This window comes from Mirounga leonina, unplaced genomic scaffold (genome assembly GCF_011800145.1).
Source record: "Mirounga leonina isolate KUSES-001 unplaced genomic scaffold, KU_Mleo_1.0 Mir_154, whole genome shotgun sequence".
Taxonomy (NCBI): domain Eukaryota; kingdom Metazoa; phylum Chordata; class Mammalia; order Carnivora; family Phocidae; genus Mirounga; species Mirounga leonina.
The window spans coordinates 40,535,926-40,558,937 of NW_023270389.1; the positions used below are offsets into that span (position 1 = coordinate 40,535,926).

General features: G+C 36.0%; 1 protein-coding gene across 5 annotated transcripts in view; it reads right to left on the reverse strand.

Moving 5' to 3' along the window:
* The window catches only part of ACBD6 (acyl-CoA binding domain containing 6), a 218,849-nt gene that overhangs the window by 67,445 nt on the left and 128,392 nt on the right, over nt 1-23,012 (reverse strand). For 2 of the 5 annotated variants that reach the window (XR_004680266.1, XR_004680267.1), the window contains exon 7: nt 2,507-2,642. The exons of the other annotated variants lie outside the window; for them this stretch is intronic. The gene's annotated coding sequence lies outside the window, so the exon portion shown is untranslated. The remainder of the gene's footprint in view (nt 1-2,506; nt 2,643-23,012) is intronic. 5 annotated transcript variants of the gene reach the window in all.

A 23,012-nucleotide genomic window follows, 5' to 3' on the forward strand; every position in this document is an offset into this window, starting at 1 on the left:
TAAGTAATATTTTTGTATTGAGCTTCTTGAAAAATTTCTTAAAGAATGTGGCCTTGAACAAAGAAAGCTAAACCCAAAGGACAGCATGGAGATTAGGCATGCAACAGTCTTCCAACAGAAAGAGGGACTACACAGCAAAGAGCGACACTGGATTCCCAACCTGTAATTGGGTAAAACTCCACCTTTTACAACTTTCAAAATGCTATAGACACACCAACTAATAAAAAAAAAAAAATAGTTGAGGGGCGCCTGGGTGGCTCAGTCAGTTGGGTGTTTGCCTTTGGCTCAGGTCATATCCCAAGGTCCTGGGATCAAGCCCCACATCAGGCTCCTTGCTCAGCGGGGAGTCTGCTTCTCCCTCTCCTTCTGTCCCTCCTCTTCTCTGTCTAAAATAAATAAAATCTTAAAAAAAAAAAAAAAAGCATACCACAAGCAGTGGTGAGGTTTTAAAAAAAATAGTTGATATATATGTTATATGGATTACATATATCTCTAGAAACATAATAATGAAATGGTCTATATTTAGCTTCTATGATCATACATTTTTTTAATAGATCTAACCATTAAATGTTGCGAGGGTTTTCTGGTTGATTTTTTTCCCTCTTCAACAAAATATTAAAAGTACTTACAAACACAAAATAAAATGTTACAAAGGAGGAGTTTAAAAAAAAAAATGATTACCTACAAATGAGTGTGGTTCTTTTCCTGAATCATTACCTTAGCAGAACTATTTTTAACCATACTGAAATGCTTGAACAGAGCATCTTACTCTATTTCCAAGAGAGAGCGCGAGGGAGAAAGAGGGTAAGAAACTATGCTAAAGATAAAATAGCTAGTTCTTCTAAATATAATGATTAATAACAAAATTATGTCACTATTCCCCTTTTTATTCCCTGCTTCTAGAATATACATTTAGGTCACATCAGGACCAGAGGACGTGGGGTTCAACAACGAGACAGTTCAGTAGGGTAGTCCTGCAGACTGCTGCAGCCACCTGAACTGCTGGTGTTTTGAGTCCACCCTGTAACCACAGCTGTTCCAGAGGGAGGCTTAGTGAAGTGCAAGCTGACAAAAGAAGAATGTGAAGCAGAAAGATTACATTTGTGTCATGTATAATCAGCTATTCCTACACTTTCAATTAATCTGCTTTAATTATTAAACTTAGTATTTAAAAGTTAGCATCTTCTTTTTATGGGAACTCCAGCTTTATTACTTAAGTTCCTAACAAGTTAATACATTTCGGTATTAGTCACTCTATTCTTTAAATGTAGACGAAGGTAGTTTTCCCTTTTTAGCTGTTAGCAATAACAACTCAGAAGCTCTAGATGAAATTCTAAGTTGTCAGGCCTTGAAAGGTAAGTTGTTCAAAGTCTTCCAAATCTGTCAACACTGATAAAAGAACTACCAATTATAAAAAGACAAATAAGCAACCAAAGAGAAAAGAAGCTGACTATGGAAGTAAGGGAATATATTCAGAGAGTCTATAATGAATTTTTAATCATCAAAAGGCCCTACTATTGGCTTAACTTTACTACTGTTTTCATAGGAGAACCTACACTAATCCCAAAACGTGACATTCAGGTGAATAGAAATGTTGAGAAAATTTAGTGTTCTCTTTGCTGGAATGCAGGGATTCTTATTCTGGATTCTCAGGTTCATAGGATATCTGTGAAAGGGCTTCAACAAGTGTATGAACCTATTAAAATTGTTTGCAAAATTCTACATGCATGTCCTTTCTCTCTGGTGTTCACAGCTTTCCTAATATTCTTCCTAAAAATGTTAAAGAGCACTGTTGTGGGGTTGCGGTACAGATTAAACCAGACTGGCTGTGAATTGGTAATTGCTGAAACCAGTAATGAGTACGTGGAAGTTTGTCATACTAGTCCCTCTAATTTTGCATGTGGTTGAAGTTCTTATAATTAAAGATTATTTTTCTTTTAACTGCTGTGAAAGGAATTCATTATACACAAACCAATTCTTGAGAGAGGACTGTGGAATTCTATCAATCAATCTAAGTGAATTACCAAAGTAAGTGATAGTTCTATCTTTCCTTATGTCATAAGTCAAAGTGAAGGTAAGGGATTTGGAATTTTAGAAAACGTAAGTGTAGAGAACATAAATATGGAAATCTTTCACACCAAAACTTTCAATGATACAAGTTACCTTACTTTTACAATTCCTTCCTTTCTTTCTCAAATATGCCAAAATTTGACACAAAATCAGGAAAACAAAAGAGAGAAAGGTAACTGGCAAAGCAAAGACCACAAAGACAAAGAAGGTGGTGGTTGGATGCTTGAAGGGGAGGGGGGAGAAGGGAAAGGAATAAAGTGGTGGGTCTAATCAAATCACTGTAAAAAGCTGAGGCTCTCAGAGTTAACCTTGCCAATCAGAGTAAGCAAGAGAAGGAGCAGGAGCATGTTTGTGCACATTAAACTTTGTGTGTGTCCTTGAACCTCTGGTGCACTTCCTCCTCTCAAGCAGCCTGCAAAGGCTTCATAATGCTTACCCTTAGAGAGAACCTTGAATTCCATTAGAAAGCTCCATAGGAAGGAGAAACCCTCAAGTGGCAGCTTGAACCACATGGACAGCTCATACCCTTTACTGATATTAGAAGTGAGCTCTTGGGATTAAGTCAGGAAGTCCTGGAAAATTAAAAAGTATGAACACACTGATAAATGCCATTATACCAACAAGAATACAAGATACCTTTAGATCTTCTCTCCTTTCTTTTTTTTTTTTTTTTTTTAAGAGATGGCAAATACTTATAACACTTCTATCATAAAGACTGGTTACTAAGTCTACAATTTAACTGATCTGGCTAAAATCTGACTAATATTTTATTAATATTTACATCTGTATACTGCTTTGCTATAAAATCACACGCTCATTTGATAGCCTAGCATATTTTACCACAAACTACACTTTTGAATACAAGGAAGTAGGAAGGTAGATACCTTGTCTTTCATGTCACACCTATTAAGTGTTTATAGTTCCACTCTGTTCTGTACTAACGAGAAGATACCTTATATAATATACAGTTTTAATATTACATGTAGGCAGACAAAGATTCAATATGAAGGAGAAATTTCTAATTAGAGCTTTTGAAATTGGAATAGTCTACTATGTGAAGTAAACAGAAATGTTCTAGCAGAGGCTACCTGGCTTAACCTTTTGGAAATTTAGCAGAGAGAATTCTTGCATTGGGTAGGAAGTTGAACCAGATGATTTTTAAATTCCTTTCTACCTTTAAGATTTCACAATTAGGCTTTACTCAGGGTCACACAGTCAGTGGCAGAATAGAAACTAGAATCTAGGTAACCTGACTCCAAACTTAAGGTCTTTCTAAACATAAGGTTTTGAAGGGTTATAATCTTTCAAAAGTCTTCAGGCAGTAAACAGAAGAGTGAGGTTAATTGGGTCAGGGAAGCAATAGTGGGGTGATGAGGAACTGGAGAGCTCAAGGCCTATCAACAGAGGGCAGTAGCTACTCAGCTCTAGCTGACTGCTGCTCTATGGGAATGTGCCCGGGACTGCCATATTTTTAGATTTTTCAAGAGAATCCTAAACTCTCTACTTTTATGTGAAATTAATTGGCAGTTATTGGCAGTTAATTGTAAATAAACTGTGGGTACACTATCGGTGCTAAACAAAAATTGATCTTTGGGCTATGTATGACCCATGCCAGTTCGTGACCAAGAGACTTTCCACAAAAACCCCATATCCAATTACTGATTTTTAAAACCCCCTCTCTAGATTCTTCAAATTTATCAACAGTCTTTTTGAAATACAAAAATCTAAAATTTGTGCTTTACATTAATTATAGTCTGTTATGTGTATGATAGTAATTTGCTCCGGCTTTTATAGATTATATTCCTGTTACTGTAAGTGCCAGCATTAAGTTGGCTTTTGCAAGATCAACACTACAATGCAATCTCAATATTCACGTATGGTCCACAATAACCATCAAGTTTTCTACAGATGATATTTGTGCATAGTCAATCTCTCTACATGTGTATATGGATATGTGTCCATAAATACTCTAAAAACACTTTTAGACAAATCACCATTTCTTTGAAGAGTCATTTTTTTATTGAATTATCTTATTCCCACCTTTCAGGCATTATTAACCACCCTATGAGTGTATCAGTTTGATAATCAAAAAAGCAAGCTTGACCATTTCTAGACCTTATTCTGTTGCCTCATTTGGGAGCATCTTGTTACTTTGTATAATTCCTTCATCTTTAATTTGCCCTCTTAATGTGACATTTAGAAGACCATTTCAGACTCAGCAACACCACACACAGCCAAATAAATTTTATAACATGCATACATCTAAGTAATAAATCTCAGAAATCATCAATGAGCCACCATTCAACATTCAAACAAATTAGTTCTTTTAAGGCAGATGACTCATCCATTTCTTGAGTTCAATGAGGAAAACTGCTTGACTTTTTAAAAAGTTACATAAGTACAGAATTAGCCCAGTTCTGAGGGCACAATCAACTTTAAAATGTCAAAATGTGGGCGCCTGGGTGGCTCAGTCGTTAGGCGTCTGCCTTCGGCTCAGGTCATGATCCTGGGGTCCCGGGATCGAGTCCCAGATTGGGCTCCCTGCTCAGTGGGGAGCCTGCTTCTCCCTCTCCCACTCCCCCTGCTTGTGTTCTTGCTCTCGCTATCTCTCTCTGTCAAATAAATAAAATCTTTAAAAAAAAAAAAAAGTCAAAATGTTGTGATTCAACTGTAGGTAGCTAAGATGTTCAGAAATCTTTATGGTGAAGAAGGTGGATTGCCTGGGGATAAAAACCCGTTCTTTTGTTTTCAAGCTTACAACAGTGTAAGATGTCAACAATTTCTGGTTTACAGCAATAGCAAGAGAGCATGTAGCCAGGGGACCATTAAGAAGGAGCAATTTACTATACCAGGTCATAACACTTCGGCAGTGTCCTATAATTCAGTTAGATGTAAAAATAAGATGACACTGGGTGTTCTCTGAACTCAAAGTAATTTGAACTTGATTCACACTGTACTGGGAGCCAGTTGCTCATTCTCAGGTACAAACTTAGCAAAAGAAGTGATTATTCAATATAAAAATGACAGAAAAAAAAACTTATTAAAGAAAATTGTGAGCTGTGAAAATAGGAACATGGATTAAAAGTCACACTGAAGGGGAATATCGGGTGAACGAAATGATGTCTACGTATAAGAATTTCAGTATAAATAAGGAAATATTAAGGACATGAAGAACTTATTACTACAGTCCTCACAAAATGCATCAGATGGCTGTGAATTCTAAAAGCACTGAGTCAGTGTGATAGAGAATGATGACAGCACAATGCAGGAAAACAGCATGGAAGCTGCAGTTAAAATACAGAAGTGTGAACTCTGGTTATCCTACTTACTCACTAGCTTTGTGTTCTCAAGCAATTCACATAATGTCTTTGAGCTTTAGTTTTCTCAACTGTGAAATGAGGACAATGCCACACAGGACTCTTGTAAGGATAAAATGAGCTAATATATATAAATACATTTTGTAAAATGGAAAAAATGATACAAATATTTGATCTTTCAATATTGGTTACATCATATTTGTTCACAATTTTCAAACTTCTTTTGCAGTGACATGTCTTTCTCTGTTGACCCAGAAAACTCTGCCTTCATTTTTTGGAGATATACAGGTTTCCTTGCACAAGAGGATGATACATTTGTTTTATTCAACAACTATTTACAAAAAGCCTCCAAAGCTCCCAGGACTTAAATAATACTAAAGGCTTGGTACACAGGGAGGACTAGACTTGATCTCTACCTTCATAATCCATCATAAGGGACCTCTTTTTTGAAATAAAATCATATTCATCAGCATAATCTTAAAATAGATAAAAACTGAGGTAGAGAAGGAAACTTCTAGGTACCTCTGTGGGGATTTACAGAACACTCTGAAAACCATCAAGCTGGTAGGTAAGCCTCCCAACATCTGTGTGTGCCTAGGGCAAGAGTACAAATGGAGATCTCTAGAACCCCTTCCTTTCCAACTCCTGGCTCCAACCTACATCACAAAGGGCTTCACATGCATGAGTAGAGACACCTCAGTGACCATGCTGAAGCTCAGTTCATCTCTCCACCTCCATTCACTTACCCTGTGCCCATCCTTCAGGCCTAGGGGTACATGCTAGCAGCAAGATCTGCCCTTGGATTGGGTCCTGAGAATGAACTGGGCCATTGCAACTGGTCTCCATAAAAGCCAGTTGCATTTCTGGTGGAAGATGTGATTTGGAAGTACAAAGTGAATATAAATTTTACATTTTGGGAAGGGATAAATAAGAGACATGATTGTCTTACACCTCGGCTGTTTCTTCTTTCTACTCTAGTCATAAACTAATACATTCAACCACAGTTTTAAGAGATTCTCCACATTTCTTTCAATCCATTCATGTTTTAAAAAGTATGTTAAAATTAAACACTGCAGTTCTAAAAAAAATAAAGAACTGTTTGAAAAAGATAAATAATAGCTACATGAAACAAAACCAGTCCACTGCCAAGATATCTGTCAAGAGCATTAAGTCACTTCAACATGGGTACTGTGGTCTCATAATGCATACCCTTCATTACGAGTACATCTAATTTGTCTTCAGAGCAGTCTTTAGCATCTACTGCTCAAGAATGTCTATCTGATGTATGTGTTAAAGCATATTTGTTTAGGCCTGCCACACGCAGATGGTGCTCTACAGAATATGCATATTGACCAAATGTGTCAAGAAAGTCATGAAGTATTCAAATAACCTTGTTAAGATCAAGTTTTTCTACTCTAATTTTTCTTTCCACAATTTTCTAAAAGATACTGTTTCTTTGAGGCATTATTATTTTTATTCTAAATCTTTGCTCATTGTTTATTTCAAACACATACTAAGTGATATGTCAGGAAATGTGACATATACATATATAAACACACATTTATACATATATAAACACACATTTATACACATATATAAACACATTTATACACATATAAACATACATAAATATATACACATATACAAGTGTGTATATAAATTATACATATATAAACACATTTATACACATATAAATGTGTGTTTATTTCAAACACATACTAAGTGATATGTCAGGTAATGTGTCTACACTCGGGAGTAGAAAAATATCAAAGTTCCTACTCTCAAGAAGCCTAGAGTCTTAAGAATGGAGATAATTGTAATAGAGAATGATAAACTCTATCATAGATGTAAATAAAGTATATTACAGGAGTGCAAAAGAGGGGGTGTAAGAGGAGGTTGTGGTTGGAGGAAAAGAAGTGGTATGGAAATGAACAAAGTATAGGCAAAAGGCTTTTGTGAACATGTATGTGCGTCCACTCATGCGTGTGTGTTCCTGGCTGGTGGAGTATTTATCTACAAATGAACAATAATTTTTAAAATATTTTATAATATTTACTGAATGTGTGCTGTATATCAAACATTATGTAGGAGACCACCAGGAATATTACAGAAACAGAAAACATGATCCTTGCCCTCAAAGAATTTAAAATCCTGGAGAGACAACAAAGGTGAATAATAAAGTAAATACAACTAAGGCAATCATAGCAGTTAAATAAAACAACTGGAGAATACCCTATATATAGAGTAGAGTTTTCTTTAATTTTATCTTCCTTGGTTAAGGAATTTTTCTATGATGCTGTCTTGACCTCAGTCAGGGTAGATAGTTTCTGACTATATTTGCCTTCCAAATGACCCATTAAAAAAACACAACCTTGTTCCCCAAGTTCTTGCTTTATTATTCTGGTATGCACATGAACTTATGGAAAATATGTGAATTCCAAAATGAACAAAGGGCAGAAACTATAGAAACACACTGAAAAATGACCTCATGTTGGACAGCCTTGTTTATTCTTTTTTTAAAAATTTTTTTATTAACACATATAATGTATTATTTGTTTCAGGGGTAAAGGGCTGTGATTCATCAGTCTTACACAATTCACAGCACTCACCACAGCACATACCCACCCCAATGTCCATCACCCAGCCACCCCATCCCTCCCACCCCTCTCCACTCCAGCAACCCTCAGTTTGTTTCCTGAGAGTAAGAGTCTTACAGTTTGTCTCCCTCTCTGGTTTTGTCTTGTTTCATTTTCCACCCCCCTTCCCCTATGATCCTCTGCCTTGTTTCTCAAAATCCTCATCTCAGTGAGATCATATGATACTTATCTTCCTCTGATTGACTTATTTCACTTAGCATAATACCTCTAGTTCCATCCATGTCATTGCAAATCAGCCTTGTTTATTCTGTTTAAAAATATATTCTCTAGGGGTGCCTGGGTAGCACCCTTCGTTAAGCATCCAACTCTTGGTTTCAGCTCAGGTCATGATCTCAGGGTTGTGAGAATGAGCCCCAAATTGAGCTCCATGCTCAGCAGGGAGTCTGCTGAAGATCCTTTCCCCCTCCATCTCCCTTCCCCTTTGTGTGCTCTCTCTCTCTCTCTCTCTCAAATAAATAAATAAATAAATTCTTAAAAAAATATATATATCTTTTCTAAAAAGCTTTGATGTCTTCACTTTGTTTTGATAAACTAACTGAAATTTTACCAGTCAGGATCATTTGTTAGTGGAAAACTTGGATTTGACTCTTGATGTTATAGCTGTCTGACTGATTATATGGAAAAAATTCCTTTTAAGGATTATAATAAGAAAAAAAAAAGACCAAATATGTAGACATAGCTTGCACAATAATCTAAAAAAATCACAAGTGCTCAGCCCACAGGATTATATCTAAATTTGCATCCATCCTTTAAAAATCTAGGAATTGAAAACAGTTGTTAGTGATTCATCATAGCAATGAATTAGTTTAATCTGATGATTTTATCCTAACTCCTACTTAAGATAGATGGCTAGATGGCACCACAGAACTGGCAGGTGAATATAGACAAGCCTGGCACTACAGAATTAAATGCAGACATTTTATAAATTTGAGATTCTCATCATCCCAATAGCGCCATCCCCAACTCACCTACTAAGTCATAACTTCTGGAATTGAGGTTTATTTTTAAAAAGATCTATAGTTGATTCTGGTGATCCAGGTTTGGGAACTTCTGGGATATACAAAGTGAGCTCAGCAACTTCATAAAGCAAGGAACGCTGGATAAAACACTATGGTCAGAGAGGTGGGGCTTTGAGAGTCAATCACTAAAGTTGAGGATTGATTTGTATATAAGAAACCACCAGAGGTTCTTGATCATAGAATCATTTAGATACTGAAGAAGCATTTAGATAATGATATTTAAGGAAGACTAATGTATCAATTTTATAGAGGATCAAAAAGTCCCTTTAATAAGTTGCCACAATAATACACTCATGAAGGAATGGTAATTCAGACCATATGATTGTCAATGGAAATGAAATTTATACTATATAGCTCTCCATACCTTACCCAGGCAACAACTGTAGATCTCAAGAGTTTACCTTCCCACAGTCAGATGGTAGTTAAGCCTGAGTGGCAATAATGTTAGTAAACAATGAGTGGAATGCCAAAGGTTTATACTAATTAAGCCATTATTATTACTATGGATAAACAATAATATAATGCATAAAGAAGCCAAGCTTTGACAACTAAGTAGAAATTAAAAGTATGAGCAGAATGGGACAGAGAGAAACCTTTTCTAGTAACACAGTAGCCTAATGGTTTTATTACATTGTTCTTTTTCGTGGTTACTTTTTATTATGAAAATAACATATGTAGAGAAAAGCAGAGACCTATTATTCATATTTAATAACTGTTAACATTCTGCCATATTTTTTCTTTTTTGTTGATGCAGGTTAAAGAAATATGGATGACATGACATCTTGTCCCTAAATATATCAGCCTGGTCCTTAACTTTTACAGTTATATACAAATCAAGGCAACATGGGCTTGTGTTACATTCCTTCCCCAAAGCAATTTATACACTCTTTTTGAATTACTGATGGAAAAGTTAGATAAACAGACTTCGCAAATCCTCTGGATCTTAACCAGCAGTGTGACAGAAACTCCTTTAAAAAAAATGTGTCATTAAGGAATGTTCATTTGATAACAACAAAGAGAAGTCACTTGGAGTTTCACACATAGTGCTTCCAGAAGACTTTCAAGAGTTCTTGAGAGTATCACTGCTTTCCAAGGGTCATGGGTGTGGATTGAACATCACAAGAACCATGGCATGCTCAAGACTTTGCCCTTAACAGAACCAAGACCCCTGGCCACTGTCAGATAATCTGTCACTATAAGCTACTTGTATCCAAGCCAGATATTTATTGCTATTGATCTGCCTGGTCCTAGCAAAAGACTTTTGTTCTCCCAGACCAGGACTTTGACCTCAATTAAGTTATGAATTTCAATCCAATAGACTGCTCCACTTACCCTACTGCTCTCCCCGACTGGATTAATTAGAATTAGCTAGGCCGAGAGTCACCCCAAGCTCCTCATGGATCATGTTATTTTAATAATAAATAAAAGAATAGCAGCAATGTACAAGAAGTATTTTGAAAGATTGCTCATCTAGGAACATCATTCAGAACCTGCCAATATCAATTTCTCTGACTTTGATTACCTCATTTACTTTTTATTTCTTTTCATTCATTGGCGTTTCCCTTTTATTTCAGCTTTCTAAACATGTTCTTTGCATTTAAAAGTCAAAGTACTTGCCATTTTAGCACTTTGGTTCTATTTTAGGGTTTCATTAGAGAGTAACTCATCAAAGCAATCATTTGCAAGAACGTAACTTAAAAACATTTATAATCTCAGAGCATCAAGAAAAAAAACATTCCATCATCTAAGAAAAGCACTAGTCTTTAGCTAAATGCACTTTTCCTACAGCTGGTTAAAGCAAAAAAAGCAGGCAAATCAGAATGTCACCAAGAAGGCAATATCCAAAGTTGCAAAGAATAAGAATGTACAAATATATTTGTTTTTAATCCATAATCCACTGGGACAGAGTACATATTGGCCAATGAGAACTTTAAATCATGTTGATAGCAACAATAATCAGTGGGATCAGAATTTGCTAAATACACTGTTCTAACTTCATGATTTACCACCTAAACATAAAAAATTATTTGAAAATGTAAATAATATTATATAAGAATGTTCACATTCTGGGATGAGTATTTGGTATTTGATACTGAAATTGTAAGATTTTTAGAATGTATAAAGAGAATCCTAAAAACTCTATACATTTTCAATTGATGTTTTTGATATAGCAAAAACCCTTTTATTACTTCTTTGATTACTGAAATTTTGAGTTTTGATTAGCTTGAGGGAAAGATAGAAAGATTTAATTAGAATGTCTAAGTCTAGTAGTAATTTCAATATTAAAAGCAATAAAAATTATAGCACAAACTCTGCCCTCAAAATGCTGAGAATTCCATGTATATTTGGAAGGTATATTCTGAGGACAAAAGGATATGCCATATATAACATTATAAGTCAGTGATTTATCAAGCATTAGTAATAGAAGTGTTCTTATCAAATAATCTTGTAGGAAAGAAATAGGCACACATGAAAGTGACTGCTGCAATGAAAAATAAAACAACTGTATTTTTTAAAAGTACAGCTATTGGATTTAATATCCATGCCTCCCTTCTCTCTCATTACCACATACACACTCACTTGGGTTCTATAGATTATGTAAAACTTCATTCATTTTAGAGAAGAGTTTTCTGTTTTCCCATGGAAAGGTTCTAAACTCAAGCACTAGCAAACATTTCTTCTTCAGCACCCAAAACATATCAGTAATCTAGTAAGAAAACAAAACTGGTATGAGGACTGGACTTCTTACAATGTGTGAGAGAATCAAGGATAAAAGAAATAATTTGAGAGCTAAGGCTATTTTCATAATGAGCCACTCAGCAGGAAAAGATCAAATGACAAAATGTATTGTGCTTTGGCAAAGAGCGTCTGTTTTCACACCTGACTTTCATTAAGTTGCATATTCTTAAGTGGGATTAGAGCAATTCTCTAGCAAATCATACAGGTGATTTAACACATTAGCCCAGACTTTTCAAATGACCCTTAATTAGGGTCACAAGGACAATATGTGAGGGAAATCAGGAAAATTTAACATATTTACAACTTCCCTTACAGTTGAAATATTTGAAATGTAGACAATGACTTAACATCATAAAACTAGTATAGGAACTACATTAAGTAATCAGAAATCTAAAAATCTCAAACATTATTTGAAAAACATAAATACTAGACAGATTATAGCAGCAGAAAAGATTAAATATTTAAGAATAAATTTAGCAAGAAATGCTCAAATCCTATGTAAGGAAAAATTCTAAATACTCCTGGAAAGATGCAAAAGTAGACTCGATCAAATGGAAAGACATCTCCTATACCTGCACAGGATGACTCAATATTATGAATACATCAGTTCTCCCTAATCTATAAATTCAATATAATCTCATTAAAAACACCAACAAGCTATTTTATGAAGTTACATAAACTGGTATTAAAGTTCATGTAAAACAAACAAAAGAATATGTAGAATAGCCAGGAAAACATTTAAAAAGAAAAACTATGAGGGAGGAATAGCTGTTCCAGACATCAATACCTACTATGAGGCCTCTTTATCAAATCACGTAGGATTGGTTAGTGAATAGACAAAGAGACTAGATGAATACATGATAAAACCCAGAATCAGACCCAAACACATACGGAAATTTTGTACATGACAAAGGTGGCACCTCGGGTCACTGGGGGATGGCCTTGTAAATAAATGATGCTAACACAACTGGGAAGCCATTTGGGAAAAGACAAAATTGGGCTCCTATCTCACACCATACATGTAGGGATCTGAATGTAAAACATGAAACCATACATGTACCAGGAGACAACACAGGTGAATTCCTCTTTAACCTTGGTGTAAGGAAAAGCTTACCATGACTAAAAATCCAGAGGCAATAAAAAGGCTGATAAATTTGACTACATAACAATTAAATTTTAGGGCGCCTGGGTGGCTCAGTCATTAAGCGTCTGCCTTCGGCTCAGGTCATGATCCCGGGGTCCTGGGATCGAGCCCCGCGTTGGGCTCCCTGCTCCGCGGGAAGCCTGCTTCTCCCTCTCCCACTCCCCCCTGCTTATGTTCCCTCTCTTGCTTTGTCTCTCTCTGTCAAATAAATAAATAAAATCGGGTGCCTGGGTGGCTCAGTTGGTTAAGCGACTGCCTTCGGCTCAGGTCGTGATCCTGGAGTCCTGGGATCGAGTCCCGCATCGGGCTCCCTGCTCGGCAGGGAGTCTGCTTCTCCCTCTGACCCTCCCCCCTCTCATGCTCTCTGTCTCTCATTCTCTCTCTCTCAAAATAAATAAATAAAATCTTAAAAAATAAATAAATAAATAAATAAAATCTTTAAAAAAAATTAAATTTTATATGGCAAAAGATACTATAAAAAAAGTGAAAAGAAAACTGAAAAAGCTGGGGGAAAATCTGCAACATACTCATATCATACAATGACTAACTCAACTGAAGAGACAACATTAATAACTAAAGCCTAACTTTATTCAAACACAGGCACTGACAACTACATTATTTAATGATTAACAGTGATTTTAAGACATATCTCAATTTCAAAATGTTAAAATGTTAAAAAAAGTCATCTTAGAATTGACTTAATGTGATGTAACTAGTTAGTTTAATGTTATTCTAACAACAATGCCATGGCTTCAAGGTCCTTGGTCACTATAATAATTCTGAAATTCAAATTTTAGTTCTTATGATTTATAACCTCTAGATACATGTCAACTATATATATATATACACACATAAATATATTTATTTATTTGTAAATGGGTTTACAAATGTATAAAAGAATTTAAGAATTTGAAAAATAAGTATTTTTAGTAAGTTTACAAAAAAAAGATATACACCTATGTCATTTACTAGTATACTCTATTTTTGCTTAAACATCTCAACTTTTAAGTCTAATTTAAATATTTACTTTAATACTGAATGTCCAGGAATAGTGTTTACATATAAAATAAAGGTAGTAAAAGGGAGCAGGCAAGCCTTTTTTTCCCATTTTCTAGGGAAGACTTTTTTTTTTTTTTTTAAGATTTTATTTATTTATTTGACAGAGAGAGACACAGCGAGAGCAGGAACACAAGCAGGGGGAGTGGGAGAGGGAGAAGCAGGCTTCCCGCTGAGCAGGGAGCCCAATGTGGGACTCGATCCCAGGACCCTGGGATCATGACCTGAGCTGAAGGCAGATGCTTAACGACTGAGCCACCCAGGCGCCCCTAAGGGAAGACTTTTTAAAGGCAAACAAAAAAAGAAAAGATTAATACATGTCTTCTAAAATTAGAAAATGAGATACTCAGTGATATTTACATATTTGAATACTGAAAGAGAGGGAGGTAAGATAAATCTAAACTACTTCCCCTTGAGAGAAAAATTATTGAAAAACTGAAAGAATATCTTTTTTCCCCCTCATTAAACTTTTGTTTAAATGGGCCTCAAAATTCTGTGATAGTTTTTTGGTCAAGTTGTTTCCATTAAAAAGTACTGATTTTAAAAACTAACAACTTAAAACTGCCACACAAACACAAAAATCTAAATGGTCCAAAAAACATTCTTCTTTCCTTCTGAAGGTTTCACAATGCATTGTTATCATTAACCAGTCTTTTACTATTAAACTTAAATGGCCAACTGACACAAACAGTTCTGAGACTGTTCTTCCACCGCTGATTAAGACTGGGGTGGCAGGGGGCACCTGGGTGGCTCAGTTGGTTAAGTGACTGCCTTCAGCTCCGGTCATGATCTCAGGGTTCTGGGATCGAGCCCCGCATCGGGCTCCCTGCTCGGTGGGAAGCCTGCTTCTCTCTTTCCTACTCCCCCTGCTTGTGTTCCCTCTCTCGCTGTGCCTCTACCTCTCTCTGTCAAATAAATAAATAAAAATCTTAAAAAAAAAAAAAAAAAGACTGGGGTGGCAGGTATTGGGGATAATATTCATTTAGCCTTCTCAGCTTTCTTGCCAGACTTGGTGGCCTTGCCTGCTCCAGCTGCCTTCTTGTCCAAAAAAAAAAAAGAAAGAATATCTTAAGTGACTATACAGCTTTACTGAAAACAAGAAATTTCCTTGAAATCTTGTTTTATCTAAGTAATGTGTGTACATCTTATATCCTATTCTACAATTATATATCTATGTTTGTTTACCTATAAAATGATTTTTAGAGCTACTTCCAAGTTAAATTATTTGTATTCCCCAAATCTTCAAGGAAAATGGATACTCTGGAAAGATGCACCATATTCATCTTATGGTTTCTCATATATTCTTTTTTATTAAATTTTTAATTTTTTTTCACTTTCTTAAAGATTTATTTATTTGAGAGAGAGAGAGAGAGAGGACAAACAGGGTTACGGGCAGAGGGAGAGGCAGAGAGAGAGACAGAGGGAGAAGCAGACTCCCCACTGAGCATGGAGCCCAACTCAGGGCTCAATCCCTCATGACCTGAACCAGAGTCAGACACTTAACCAACTGAGCCACCCAGGCACTCTGGTTTCTCACATATTCTTGCATATATCATGTATTCCACTGCTGCCAGGGCTATAAGGCCCTCAGTTTGATAAGCTATTAAAAAAAAACAATAAAAAACTTTAAAACAATTGAATATGGAAAAATGTCCATTGTATATAATATTAACTGAAAAAGAAGTACAGAAACCACATGTATGGCTGTTTTTTGGTTCCCAGTAAGATGTAAGAAGATATAATAATTTTCTTAATGCAACAATTAAAAAAAGTTAGGTAAATTGAAAAATTGTATTTATAAAGAGTCACGGAAGCAAAAAGGACTGAATGAACTAAATCAGAGAGCTACTCAGAGAACAGGTTCTCAAAAAAAAAAAAAAAGAGAGAACAAGCTCTCTCCTGATGCTTCCTGACCTAGGGGTATTTGCTGATTCTGTGTAAAGGCTAAGGATTGAGAGTGGCTCAAGTAAAATGATGACGCTGGGGAAAATAAAATCAGCAAAACTTTTGGAGGTTGTTTGGGGTTGGCTCAACAATTGAAAAATTTCAGAAGTCCCAAATACAAAGTGCTATTTCCCCACATGGTTTAATTTCTGAATCAGGGGTTGTGTGGGAAATCAGAGTTTCTAAAAGAATACACAGGAATCTGTTATCTTGCAATATTTGAGAGAGACAGTCCTTCTTGAGGAAGAGGCCTACCTCAAACAACAAATCTCAGGGTAAACACATTTGCCAAAATTTGGAAGCAGTGTGAGATAGGAAGCTGGAGAAAAAAGCTCAAAGCAGAAAGAACCAGACTGAGTCTTCATCAGTCTTTCAAAGCAGGGAGGCAGAGACCCATAGGCTCACAAGCAAAAGCCCTAAAAAGTCTCCCCCCAGATATGTAAGAAAACAGAAGTATAACTAGAGCTATAACACAGCAACAACCTAGCTTAATTCCTCATTGGCCTGAGGTGATCAGCCCCTCAATCAATATATCTGACAGAGGATCAGGGTTGCCCTCTCTTGGGGGAAAATAACACTGACTTCATTCTCTATTCTTCTTTATACACAATGCGCAACATACCATAAAAAAATTACGAGATACAGCTCTTCCTCTTCTTTTATTGAATAGTTCAGTTTTAAAACCATAGGTAAGGCTGAATGAAGTAGGTATCCATGGGAGTGGAAGGGAAGAGAAGAGGGAGGAGGCATGGTGTAGAGCAAGGTATTAGAGACTAACTAGGATGAAGAGGGTGTCCACTGGGAGTGGTAGCAGCCTAATGTGAGGTGTCAGGGCTCATGCAAGATGAGGAAGATGTCCAGACAGAAAGATGGTCTGGTACAAAGTATCAGAGTCCAAGTAGAGTGAAGAAGCTATCCCTACAAAAGGTTGGCAAGGTATTGGATGTTGAAGCCTAAGCTGCCCGAGGAAGGCACTCCTATGGGAAAGTAACCCATCTCAGAGGAGTCAGTGGCCAAGAGGTGTGAGGATGGCATCCTCCAGCAAAGTGTGTGAGCAAGCTGTCAGAACTTCAGTATGATGAAGGCATCCAGGCAGGAGAGGGGGTGACAACAGCAGTGAGAAACTGGTTACACACTGGGAGATTGATCAAGTAAGTAAATATGATAATGAGAGCCAGGCTTCTCTCTGTCAGAGAAAAAAAGTTACAAATATAGAAAAATTAAATGAATCTTGTGGTATTCACCTGGAAGTAGAGGTACTGGTGTGAACTTATGGTAAACACATACACAGCACACAAAGTAAAATGAACACAGATATTAATGTGTGTGTGTATGCGTGTATGTCAGGAGATCTGGGAAGAGTGATAGCCCAACAGCAATGAGCACACCTATTACTCAGATCTTGGTTTCTAAATACCATTCTCTACTAAATGAACCACAGCTCTCTGGAGAAACTGCTGTTTCCATGGCTGGGAAAGGGAAAAGTTCAAGGTGAACTGGAGTTCTTGTTACGCCAGAAAGTGTGAAAATTCTCAAAGAATTATGGGCATATGTCAAAAAGACACAGGAGCCAGACTGAACAGCTCCCACTGGACAAACCTGGAGTAATTTGAGCATAAATTTAAATAATGATAACAGTATATTATAATATTAAATAAAATAGGGAACTATGAATCCAAACTGATGTAAATAAAAGCATGAATTGAAGTTTTGATGAGGACAGGATATTTTTATATCTCCAAGTATCTTTCCAACAAAACAGTAATGAATTACAAAGGGACAAAAGTAATTTTACTATGAAGAATCTTGGCAGACACCACCTTAACCAAGTGATCAAAATAAACATCAGTAATAGGGCAAATTGAAAGTATGTGCTATCAGATAGGTTCCAATAAGAACACAGTATCACTTCTACAACATCCCTCTAGAGATGCATAACATAAATATAATCAGGAGGAAACATCAGACAAACTCTAAATGAGAAACAGTCTAGAAAGTAATTGGTCTGTAATTTTTAAAGCTATCAAATTCATAAAGGTCAAGGAGAAACTGTGTAATTGTTCCAGACTAAAGGAAATCTTTAGGCTCTTTTCAACATGATAGTTAAATGCAATGTGTGATTCTAAACTGAAGCCTTTTGTTATAAAAGACCCTCTAGGGGGACACGTGGGTGGCTTAGTTGGTTGAGCCTCTGACTCCTGGTTTTGGCTCAGGTCATGATCTCAGGATCCTGGGATCAAGCCCTGAGTCAGTTTCCATGCTCACTGGGAGTCTGCTTGTCTCCCTCTCTCTCTGCCCCTCTCCATGCTCGTGTTCTCTAAAATAGAATGAATAAACCTTAAAAAAAAAAAAAAAAAAAAGACCCTCAAGGGCCAACTGGCAAAATCTGAGTGATGTATGAAGATTAGATGACAGTAATATACAGTGATAATATCCTGATTGGGATAGTTGAATTATGGTTATATAGTAGAATATCCTTGTTTGTGTAGGGGTGATAGGGCATAATGCTGGCAAAATACTCTTCTAGTTCGAGGTTTAAGGTTTAAACACACTCTTGTTTGTATAAATTTAGATTGTTTCAAATTTAAAAAAATTTATTGAGATATGTGGACAAGCGGGAAATTGTGATCCATAAACAATAAAGAAGAAAGAGCCAAAAGCAGCAGCCTCAAAGATGATTCAGCTATTTAAATTAAGAAAAAAGAACTTTAAAAAGATTACTGCAAATACATGAAAGAAAATAGAACAAAAGATGAAAAATTTCAACATAAAAAGGGACTAGGTAAAGTTAATCAAATGGTCATTCGGGAACTGAAAAATCACAATGTTTGTAATTAAGAACTTAATGCAATTAAGAACTTAACAGAAGAAGATAAAATTATCAAAGGCAAAGATGGGTCAACAAAAATTATCCAAACTGGAGCACTTAGAGAATATAAATATATAAATAATATTTAAAAAAAAATAAAAGAGAATATATGATTTTTAGAATACATGCCAAATGGTCTAAAATATGAGAAACTGTACTTCCAGATAAGAGAATGGAGGAGAAGCAATATCTGAAGACATCACAATGAAAAATTTTGCAAAATCAAGAAAAGGTATGTCAAAAGGTTCAGTGGACCCCAAGCAGAGTTAAACAACAACACCCACTTAGTCACTCCTGGAAAATGATAAATATTGGGAAAATCTTAAATGCTGTCAGACCAAAAGACATCATCCTCAGGGTAAGAACAGTAAGACTTACAGCTAACTTCTAAGAAGAAAATATGAGATCTAGAAGAAGACGGAATGACAGCTCTAAAGGGCAGAAAGAATAAAGTGGCCAACATAGAATTCTCTATCAAGCAAAATTATCTTTTTAAACAATAAATGAAATAGACATACTCAGGGAACTAAAGCTGAGGTTACCCATCATTAGAAGTCAATATTATAAGAAATATTGAAGTAAGTACTTCAGACAAAAGAAAAATGATACCAGATGAAATCAGGAAACTGCAAGAAGGAATAAAAAAGCATCATTTATGTGCATAAAGATAAAAGACTATTGACTGTTCAATGCCAAAACAGTATCCTATGAGGTCTGTAGCAAATACAGAAGTAAAAATGTATCACAGTTATAGTAACATAAGCAGAAAGAAAAATAAACAGAATTGTACCATTTTAAGATTTTTACATAGTTCAGGAGAAGACAAAAGCATTAATTTAAGGCAGACTGTAATAAGGTACTATTTTGTAACTCCTATCACAACCACTAAAAGAATAATCATAAAAGGAATAGCAAATACCCATTAAAGAAGGCAAAATGAAATAATAAAAAAATACTTGATAAATACAGAAAAAATTGGGAAAGGAAAAGCAGAAAAACAAAAAGCAGGTGAAACAGAAAACAAACAGAAAGATGGCAAAATTAAATGGAATAATACAACTAATTACATTAAATGTAAATAAATTAAACTTTGTCATTAAAAGATAAAGATCCAAATAAAAACCAAGACCTAACTACATGCTATTTACAAGAAACACACTTTAAATATAAAGACATAGTGCTAATAGACTGAATTATGTTCCCCTCAAATTTGTTAAGTTGAAGCCCTTCCCCCCAGTGTGACTGTACTTGGAGGCAAGGCCTTTAAGGTGGTAATTAAGGTTAAATGAGGTCATTGGAGTAGGGCCTTGATCCAACAGGGCTGTTGTCCTATTAGAAGCAGAGGAGACACCAGACACCTCTCTGTGAGCACACAGAAGAAAGGCCATGTGAGGACAAGTGAGAAGGCAGCTGTCTGCAAGCCACTACAAGAGGTCCCACCAGAAATCGACCCTGTCAGCCCTCTGCTCTTAGACTTGAAGCCTCCAGAGCCGTGAGAAAATGTCTGCTGTTTAAGCCATTCCATCTGTGGTATTTTGTCATGGCAGCCCAAGCAAACTAATACAGAAATAGAGTAAAATTTAAAGGATAGAAAAAAATATATAAGGCAAACACTATCCAAAGAAAAACTGATGTGGGGCACCTGGGTGGCTCAGTCGTTAAGTGTCTGCCTTTGGCTTGGGTCATGATCCCAGGGTCCTGGGATCTAGCCCCACATCGGGCTCCCTACTCAGCAGGAAGCCTGCTTCTCCCTCTCCCACTCCCCCTGCTTGTGTTCCCTCTCTCGCTGTCCCTCTCTGTCAAATAAATAAATAAAATCTTAAAAAAAAAAAAGAAAAAGAAAAATTAATGTAACTATATCACTGAACAAAGTACATTTTAAGACACTAAAAATTAATAGATTTTAAAATAGCCATTTCTCAGTGATAAAAGGGTCAGTTCAACAAGATCTTAGATTTGTATCTAATAACATAGTTTGAAGGTATATAAAAAGGAACATAACTAAAAGAAAAAATAAATAAATCATAATTGGAGATTTTAAGACAATTCTCTCAGTAACTGAGACCCCTATCTTATACCACACACAAAAATCAATTCAAAATAGAGTAATGACCTGAAACCACAAAACTACTAGAAGAAAACATGGGGGGTAAGCTCCTTAACATTGGTCTTGTCAATGTGTTCCACTATTATTTTTGTTATTGTAAGGACTGATATTTCCATGTTCTTTAATTTTGGAGCTGAAACTAGAAATGCTCCCCTGTCCCAATGTAATTGTCTTAAATATTTCTTATGGATCAATAGGATATTTAACATCAGATGATGTAAAATTTTTGATTTGGTGGTCAAGTGTAATTTTTAAAAATCGAGTAAAGGACAGTATATTATTTTTACCCCTATTTTCATCCATTCTACTGTTGTTTCTCTTTCTTCTTTATGTCACAAGTTCCCTCCTGTTACCATTTCCTTTCTCTTTAACGAACTTCCATTTAGCCATTCTTTTAGAGTAGATCTGTGGGTGACAAATGCTCTGCATTTTTCTTCATTTGAGAATGTCTTTATTTCACCTTTATTCCTGAAAGATATTTTCACTGGCTATAGAATTAAGAGTTGACAGCTTTTCTTTCAGCACCTGAAAAATGTGGTGCCACATCCTTATGGCCTCCATGAAAAACCATCTGAATCATTGTTTCCCTATAGAAATAATGTATTCTTTCCTACTAGCTGCTTTCAATGTTTTCTCTTTAATTTTTGAAAGTCTGATTTTGACATATTCAGCATAGAATTTTTCAGATTTATCTGTTTTGGGTTTGTTCAGCTTCTTTAATCTATAATGCCGTTCATCAAATTGGGATGTTTTCCGCATTATTTCTTTGAATATTTTTCAGCTTCACAGTTTTTCTCCTCCTTCTGGGACTCAGATGACAAAAAACTAAATCTGTAATTGTCACACAGGTCCTGGAAGCTCTGTTGATTTCTGTTCCATCTATCTTCTCTTAATTTTCCAAAATAGATAATTTCTACTGATCTGACTTCAAGTTCACGGATTCTTTTCTCTGTCATCTCCATTATGGTATTGAGCCCACCCACTGAATTTTTATTTCAGTTATTGTGTCTTCAGTTCTATAATTTTCATTTAATTCTTTTTTATATCTTCTATTCTTTTGCTTAGGAATAAATTTAGCAAAAGAAGTGTAAGACTTATAAATGGAAAACTAAAAAACATCATTGAAAGACATTAAACAAGCCCTAAATAAATGAAAGGACATTTCATGGATGAGATGATTTAATATTTTAAAATGGCACCACTCCCCAAATTGATCTACAGATTCAATGCAATCCCTATAAAAATCTCAGCTGCCGGGGCGCCTGGGTGGCTCAGACGGCTAAGCGTCTGCCCTCGGCTCAGGTCATGATCCCAGGGTCCTGGGATCGAGCCCCGCATCGGGCTCCCTGCTCAGTGGGGAGTCTGCTTCTCCCCCTCCCTGAGCTTCTCCCCCTGCTTATTCTCTCTCTCTCTCTCTGTCTCTATCTCTGTGTCTTGAATGAATAAATTTAAAAAATCTTAAAAAAAAAAAAATCAGCTGGGGCGCCTGGGTGGCTCAGTTGGTTAAGCGACTGCCTTCGGCTCAGGTCATGATCCTGGAGTCCCTGGATCGAGTCCCGCATCGGGCTCCCTGCTCGGCAGGGAGTCTGCTTCTCCCTCTGACCCTCCCCACTCTCATGTGCTCTCTCTCATTCTCTCTCTCTCAAATAAATAAATAAAATCTTTAAAAAAAACCCAGCAAAACAAAAACAAAAACAAAACTCAGCTGCCTTTTGTTTTGCAGAAATAAGTAAACTGATTCTAAAATTCACGTGGAAATCCAAGGGCCCAGAATAGCAAAAATAACCTTGAAAAAAAAAAAGAACAAAGTCAGAGAGTTCACACTTCTCAGTTTCAAAACATACTACACAAAGCCATAGTAATCAAGAACCAAGAAAATCAGAACTTGAATGAGCAAAGGCAATCAATATACACCAAACACCAAGGTGACTCACATGTTAGGATTATCTGACAAGGATTTTAAAGTAGTCATAAAATATTTCAATAAGGAGTTATGAGCATTCTTTTTTTTAATGCAAAAATACAGGTTTTATTTTTACTTATTCTTACAATGGTGGGAGCTGGTATCAGGAACTTATAGGCAAATATCA